General features: G+C 38.9%; 1 non-coding gene across 1 annotated transcript; it reads right to left on the reverse strand.

Annotated features, from left to right (window-relative positions):
* Positions 1-2781: 2781 nt before the first annotated feature.
* On the reverse strand, positions 2782-2888 carry LOC141669284 (small nucleolar RNA R71). Its single transcript, XR_012553571.1, has one exon. It is a non-coding gene; the product is annotated as a small nucleolar RNA R71 (small nucleolar RNA).
* Positions 2889-8712: the final 5824 nt, after the last annotated feature.

Here is an 8712-nt window from a genome sequence, read left to right on the forward strand (position 1 = left end):
TGAAGCATAATATTTTGAGTGTCAGTCAGTTTTGTGACAAAGGATACAATGTTGATTTCAGACCAGAAAGATGTTTGATCATTCACATGAAGGATGAGAAGCTTGCTTTTCAGGGAGTAAGGAAAGGTAACCTGTTCGTAGCTGACTTGAAGTCTACATGTGATGGAGTTATGAGATGTTGTTATAGCAAAGCTTCATCAGAACAAAGTCGGTTATGGCACAAGAAGCTCTCGCACTTAAACTTCAAGACAATGAACTCTCTGGTTAAGAGATAATTGGTGAGAGGACTACCACAAATGGAATTCTGTCAAGAAGGACTCTGCGAAGCATGTGAAAAGGGGAAATTAAAAAAAGCATCACACAGAAGCAAGGAAATGACAAGCATAACTGAACCTCTTCAGTTAATTCATATGGATTTATTTGGCCTAGTGAATGTGTTATCACTATCAAGGAAAAGATATGCTTTAGTGATAGTCGATGATTACTCCAAGTACACATGGGTGTTGTTCTTGCAATCAAAGGATGAAGCACCACAATTGATAGTTGATCATATAAAGAAGATTGAATTGGAAGCGAAATTAACTGTCAGAATGATCAGATCAGACAATGGGACATAATTCAAAAATGCATTTCTAAATGAATTCTGTACAGAGAAAGGTATTTTGAGATAGTATTTTTTGAGTGGCATTTATGACACTTTATTATGCTCGAATAAGCTTTGAATTGATGTATTTGTACTCAAGTTGTTAAATGTTTTAATGTGTTTTCTATTGTTTTTGCATTTCATGCATTATCTAGGTAATCAGGTGAATTAACATTGTTTTGGTGCTAATTTGGTGTCAAAGTGGTGTTATAATAAAAGCTCGTGGAAAGCCGGCTCGAAGCAACAAGAAAAAAGATGAAATCTGAGTTTTTCCCAGAAGGACGGCGCGCCCACGCTGTGATAGCGCGCGGCCGCGTCAGGATTCCAGAATGACAGTGCGCCCGCGCTGTGATAGCGCTCGGTCGCGCCGGTGCTAAAGTTTTAAATCCTGATTCTAATGCAATTCTAATTGGGAGAATTCCAGATTGATTAGGGCTGCTATATATATATTCAAATAAGAACGTTTTCATAGGAGAGATGTACCAGAGCGTAAGGAGAGTCGTAAGAAGACCGTTTTAGCACAATTCAACAAAGACGAGGAAGATCTTGTTTTTACTTATGAATCTTTGTTTAAGTTATAATTTGGATGCTAGTTTTCTTATTTGTGAACTTTACTCTTGTTTCGAACTTGGTTTTATTTATCCGTTATAAAGACTACGTTTGTTTTCATCGGAACTCACGTTGATGATAAGTCCGATTATGGGCTAATCGTTATCATGGGGTTCTAGCGGATTTATTTATGGATTTCTTTAGTTAAATTGTTTCGATACCTTAGTGTGTGGTGATAAAATGATAAGCTAGTATTGGTTGTGCTTATTCGTCTTATAAGAGTCACGAACTTGTAAGATAGTGTGTTAATTCTTAATGAAGCGGCAATGAATTTAAGGATTTAGAACTTGCCATGCTAGCATAGGTTCATGTGTTATTGTTATGCATGATTCGTAGGTAATTTTAACCATCTTACTTGCCCTATGTAATCATGATAGATAACTTGTGCTTTAAACCGTTATGTTGTCAAATTCCATAGACATATAGGGTCTCAATATAATTGGTGTCTATTCATCTACTATCTCTTTTGTGGATGTCTAGTAGTATGTTATTCGTGCAACGGAAGTTGGCGTTTAGCAGTTTCGTGTTATCTGATTAGTGTCATCACCATTGCATGCTGAGGTTAAGAACAATAAGGTTATCTAATGAAGTATTTAATGAAGTTATAATCCCATGTTTGTCTCATATAATATACAATTCTCTTTATTCTCTTAATTATAATCATTAGGTTAATTCGTAGTATATACAACTCAAATTGTTATCGTCTTAGCATTAAATTATAACCATACATTGTTGCTTAAGTGCATAAATTTCATAGCTAAGCAACACCAGTCTCTGTGGGAACGAACTAGAAATGATTCTATACTACTTGCGAACTCGTATACCTGCGTGTATTATTAGCGTGTGTTTAGCGACTAACAAGTTTTTGGCACCGCTGCCGGGGACTGCAGTGTTAATTTATAGTTTATGTGCTTTCCATCAGTGGTGGTTAAAGTTCATTGACTCGGACATTATTACTTATTTGTTTCCTTGTCTTATTTTCAGGTACTCTAGCGAGAGTGTATGCATACGAGTTCGCGTACTTGTAAGAGAACTCTGGATAAAACCGAGGAAGAACTTGTGGTGGTTCGAAGGGAAGTTTTTGAGGAAGAAAAGAAGGTAGAAGAAGAAGAGAAAGTCGAGGAACCAGCTTTAGTAGAGATGGGTGATCAAGCAGAAAACCCGAAGGCTTTGATGGACTATTCTTAGCCTAAGATTAATGACATTGAGTCAAGCATCATCAGACCAACCATCAGGGCTAACACTTTTGAGATCAAGTCAAGCACGATTCAGATGATACAGAACTCAGTTCAGTTCGGGGGTTCTCCTACTCAAGACCCCAACATGCACATCAGGGATTTCATCGAGATCTGTGATACTTTCAAATTCAATGATGTGACTGAAGATGCTATCAAGCTGCGACTCTTCCCATTCTCTCTGAGGGACAAACTAAGTGTCAGTTACATTCTCTACCAGCAGGGTCTATCACCACTTGGGAAGATCTTGCTCAAAAGTTTCTCATTAAATTCTTTCCTATGGCGAAGACTGCTGCAATCGGGAATGCTCTTACTCAGTTTGCTCAGCAAACTAGAGAATCTCTATCTGAGGCTTGGGATCGATATAAGGAGATGCTAAGGAAGTGCCCACACCATGGCATGCCTGATTGGATGATTATTAACTATTTCTACAATGGATTGGGTGCTACTTCTAGACTCATGCTTGATGCAGCATCAGGAGGAGCCTTGTGGCTAAAAGCTACGATGAAGCTTATGAACTAATTGAACTGATGGCTGCTAATGAGTACCGGATCCTTCCCAAAGACCGACTCAGGGAAAGGTAGCAGGAATTCTGGAGTTGGATTCAACAACTGCTATAGCTTCCCAACTTAAGGCTTTGACGATGAAGGTGGACACTTTGGCTAACTATGGAGTTAATCAAATCGCTAGTGTCTGTGAGCTTTGTGCTGGTGCCCATGAGACTGATCAATGCGCAATTTCTAGTGAATCAGCTCAGTTCGTGAGCAAATTTCAGCGCTCACAGCAACCTGTGCCAGCCACTTATCATCCCAATAACCGCAATCATCCTAATTTCAGTTGGAGCAATACTCAGAATGCGGTTCAACAGCCTTATCAGCAATATCCAGCTAAGCAGTACAACCCCCCTGGTTTTCAGCAACCGTAATATGCACCGAGACAACAATTCCAACTGCAACAAGCTAATTAAAAATCTGAATTAGAGGAGTTAAAACTTATGTGCAAGAGTCAAGCCATTTCCATCAAGACCTTGGAAAATCAAATTGGTCAAATTGCCAATGACTTGCTTAATCGTCAGCCTGGTACACTACCTAGTGAAACTGAAGTGCCAGAAAAAAGGGAAGCTAAGGAGCAGGTAAATGCAATCACTTTAAGGTCTGGAAAGGTTGTGAATCCCGAAGAAACTCAGGTGTTGACTGAAGAAGCTGAGGCTGAGAAAGAAGTAGAGCAGCATAAAGTAGAAGTGGAACCAAGGAAGACTACTGTTGAGCACACTCCTCTTGAGGGTAATACAGGGGAGAAACAGATCTATCATCCACTGCCTTTTCCTAAGCGGATGCAGAAGAAAAAGCTGGACAAGCAATTTGAGAAGTTTTTGGAGGTGTTCAAGAAACTTCATATCAACATACCTTTCGCTAAGGCTCTTAAACATACGCCTAGTTATGCAAAGTTTATGAAAGGTATTCTCTCTCGGAAAGTGAAGCTAGATGATTTAGAGACGGTAGCTCTTACGGAGGAATGTTGTGTTGTGTTGCAATAAAAGTTGCCTCCGAAGCTTAAAGATCCAGGAAGCTTCACTATTCCGTGTACTATTGGAAAAATGTCTTTTGACAGATGCTTATGTGACTTGGGATCTAGCATCAATCTGATGCCCTTTTCAATCTTCAAGCAGTTGGATTACCTGATCCAAAACCGACTTATATGACCTTGTAGTTGGCCGACTGTTCTATTACATATCTGTGAGGTATTGTGGAGGATTCATTGGTTAAGGTTGATAAACTCATCTTCCCTGTTGATTTCATAATTCTTGATTTCGAGGAGGATAAGAAGATTTCAATAATCTTGGTAAGACCTTTCTTGGCAACTGGCTGAATCTTGATAGATGTGCAAAAGTGTGAGCTTTCGATGTGAGTACTGGATCAGGATTTAACTTTTAATGTGTTCAATGCTATGAAATTTCTTACGAAAAATGATGAGTGCTTAAGGGTGGAGTTGGTCGATTCTGTAGTTACTTCAGAACTTGATCAATTGCTAAGGTCTGATGCCTTAGAGAAAGCCTTATTGGGAAATTCAGATAGTGAAGATGACGAAGGTGAAGAACAATTGCAGTATTTGAATGCTTCTCCCTGGAAGAGGAAGATGGAGATGCCTTTTGAATCTCTTGGAATGGAGGAATTGAACAAAGCTCATAAACGCCTCAAGCCATGTATTTAGGAAGCTCCAACTCTTGAGCTTAAGCCTTTACCTGAGCATTTGAGGTATGCATTTTTAGTTGAGGCATCAACTTTGCCTGTTATTATTGTATCTGACCTTTCAGGTATTGATGAGGAGAACCTTTTGAGGATTCTTAGAGAGTTTAAATCGGCAATTGGTTGGACTATAGCAGATATCAAGGGAATCGGCCCTTCTTATTTCATGCATAAAATTCTGCTAGAGGAATGTAGCAAGCCTACGGTCAAGCAGCAAAGAAGACTTAATCCAATCATGAAGGAAGTAGTGAAGAAGGAAATTCTTAAGTGGCTAGATGCAGGGATCATCTACCCTATTTCTGACAGTTCATGGGTAAGCCCGGTTCAATATGTGCCAAAAAAAGGTGGTATTACTGTGGTAGAAAATTAAAAGAATGAGCTTATTCCTACACGAACAGTCACGGGGCAGAGAGTTTGCATGGACTACAGGAAGCTGAACAAAGCCACTAGGAAGGATCACTTCCCTTTAACCTTCATTGACCAGATGCTTGATAGATTGGTTGGTCATGAGTACTACTGTCTGTTGGACGGCTATTCTGGTTACAATCAGATTCGTATTACTCCAGAAGATAAAGAGAAAACTACCTTCACTTCTCCATTTGGTACTTTCACTTTCAGAAGAGTTTCTTTTGGTCTGTGTGGTGCGCCAGCCACATTTCAGAGATGTATGATGGCCATCTTTTCTGATATGATTGGCCAAAATATGGAAGTGTTCATGGACGACTTCTTTGTATTTGGCGATTCTTTTGATGAATGCTTGCAAAATCTTAGACACATTCTCAAGGGGTGTGTTGAGACCAATCTGGTTCTCAATTGGGAAAAATGCCACTTTATGGTGTGGCAAGGCATTATTCTTGGGCATAAAGTTTCTAATAAAGGTCTTGAGGTGGACAAAGCCAAGGTGGGGGTCATTGAGAATCTGCCTCCATCTATTTCTGTTAAGGGAATTCGCAGTTTTCTTTGTCATGTGGGTTTCTATATTCATTTCATCAAGGAATTCTTATAAATTTCAAAGCCATTATGCAGTTTGCTAGAGAAAGATGTTCCTTTCAAGTTTGATGATGAGTGCCTTACAACTTTTGAGACATTGAAAAAGAGTTTAATAACGACATCGGTCATAACTGCACCTGATTGGAATGAACCTTTTGAGATGATGTGCGATGCAAGTGACTATGCAATTGGAGCAGTTCTTGGACAGAGGAAGAACAACATATTTTATGTGGTCTACTATGCTAGTAAGAACCTAAATGGTTCTTAACTGAATTACACTACTACGGAGAAAGAGATTTTGGCTATTGTCTATGGTTTTGAGAAATTTCGATCTTATCTACTTGGGACTAAGGTGATAGTTTTCACTGATCATGCTACAGTTCGATATCTCGTCTCAAAGAAGGACTCGGAGACTAGATTGATTAGATGGGTTCTTTTGCTTCAAGAATTTGAAATAGAGATCAAGGACATAAAGGGGACTGAAAATCAAGTCGCTGATCATCTCTCGTGGTTAGAAAATCCTAATGCTACTTCATTGGATAAGACATTGATAAATGAGTCTTTTCCCGACGAGCAGTTGTTTGGAGTGCAAGAAGAAGAACCGTGGTTTACAGATATTGTGAACTACCTTGTGAGTAATATTATGCCTCTCGACTTATCTTATGCTCAAAGGAAGAAGTTTCTACATGAAGTAAAGTGGTATATGTGGGATGAGCCGTTTCTTTTTCGACAAGGAGCTGACCAAATCATCAGGAGATGTATTCCTTACAGCGAAACGGGGGGATCTTGTGAGATTTCCACTCAATGGCTTATGGAGGACATTATGGTGGAGAAAAGACAGTAGCTCGTATTCTTCAAGCAGGTTTCTTTTGGCCAACATTGTTTAAAGATTCTCATCTGTTTTTTTTAAATGTGATCGATGTCAACGAGTGGGGAATATGTCCAAAAGGAATGAGATGCCTCTTAATGTGCTTCTCGAGGTTGAAGTCTTCGATGTTTGGGGAATCAACTTCATGGGGCCATTTGTCTCATCTTGTAACAATCAGTATATCTTGTTAGCAGTTGACTATGTGTCGAAATGGGTTGAAGTTAAGGCATTGCCAACGAACGACGCGAAAGTGGTGTTTGATTTTCTTCACAAGCAGATATTCATAAGGTTTGGAACTCCAAGAGTCATAATCAGTGATGAGGGTCGCATTTTTGCAATCGCAAGTTCACTGCTATGATGGGAAGGTATAATGTGAATCATTACATTGCCACAGCTTATCATCCTCAGACAAATGGTCAAGTTGAGGTGTCTAACAGAGAGATCAAGCGCATTTTAGAGAAAGTTATGTGTCCGTCGAGGAAGGATTGGTCTTTAAAGCTTGATGAAGCTATTTCGGCGTATAGGACAGCATATAAGACTCCATTACGAATGTAGCCATTTCAATTGGTTTATGTAAGGGGTGTTATTTTCCTGTGGAGCTCGAGCATAAGGCATATTGGGCTTTGAAGAAATTGAATCTTGACTTGGGTGCGGCTGGAAAGAAGAGGATGTTTCAATTGAATGAACTCGATGAGTTTCGACTTTAAGCTTATAAGAACAATAAAATGTATAAGGAGAAAGTCAAGAGGTGGCACGATCGAAGTCTAGTGCTCAAATCATTTGTGTCGGGGCAACAAGTTCTTTTGTTCAATTCTCATCTCCGTCTTTTTCCTGGGAAGTTAAAGTCAAGATGGTTAGGGCCCTTCATAATCAAAAATGTGTTTCCACATGGAGCGGTGGAAATTTTTGAGAATAATCTGGGCCAAGCATTTAAGGTAAATGGTCAGAGGTTAAATCATTACTATGGTAACATGGCAAACCGTGAGGTGGTTAGTGCCGTTTTATTGTCCATTTGATCTCAAGTTCTGAGTTAAGCTAACGACGTAAAGTAAGCACTTCTTGGGAGGCAACCCAAGTTTGTTGTACATTAGGAGGTTAAAGAAGTAAGAAGAAAGGAGAAAAACACAAGTCAAAAAATGTAGTTCTGATTTGTGGGGTGAGGCCCCCTTATATAGATGTTGGGAGTCCTTGAATTGGACTTGGGTTAGGAGACTTGGTGGTCAAGTCTCAGAATTTGAATGGACTTTTCAGTCCTAAGAGGTAGTAAGCTGATTTCTTATCCCACGAGGTTCCTTGGAGGCCAATCCACAAGAATTTATTTCCCCACTAGGACTCATCTTATCAGCTGACTTATTCCTTATTAATTAATTACGAAATTAATTAATATTCAGGGTTTTGGGCCCTCTCAAATGGGGCTAACTTTCAGCCCAACTCTGATATAATTTAATGCAACATTAATTACATACTCAGGCCTTATTTTATTCCCTATCATTTGCCCCCCAACGTTTGAGAAACAGTGACAAGGTTTCACAAAAGTTAAGTTTATTCGTTCCCTTACAGGGTATCGTTTTTGCGTAAAGTGTGGAGCGACCTACACATTTACAACGATTTGTCTTTATTCCTACTATTTTAGGAGTTATTTTAATTTTCAGGAATTTTCCCCTTAATTCTGGGATTTTTCCTTAATTTCCAGGAATTTTTCCCTTAATTCTGGAATTTTTCCTTAATTACCAGGAATTTTTCCCTTAGTTTTGGGATTTTTCCTTAATTTCCAGTAATTTTTCCCTTAATTCTGGGATTTTTCCTTAATTTCTAGGAATTTTTCCCTTAATTCTGGGATTTTTCCTTAATTTTCAGGAATTACTCCTAATTTTCCAAAAATATTCATATTTTTAAGGAAAATTTTAAGGAATTTCTTGAATTTTCCATAATTTTTTCTTATTTTTCTTTTTCTCTCTTTTTTTATATATATGGTTCGACCAGGAATCCTGTTCGACCAGGATTCTGGTCGAATTATCCTCCATATTGCCTAGGTCGAAGCTTTTTCGAGCATGAACCATTCGAGCAAGATCCTGATCGAATTTCGGTCAGGATTCTTCATTTTTGGCGACCAGGATTCTA

This window comes from Apium graveolens, chromosome 6, assembly GCF_009905375.1.
Source record: "Apium graveolens cultivar Ventura chromosome 6, ASM990537v1, whole genome shotgun sequence".
Classification (NCBI taxonomy): Eukaryota; Viridiplantae; Streptophyta; class Magnoliopsida; order Apiales; family Apiaceae; genus Apium; species Apium graveolens.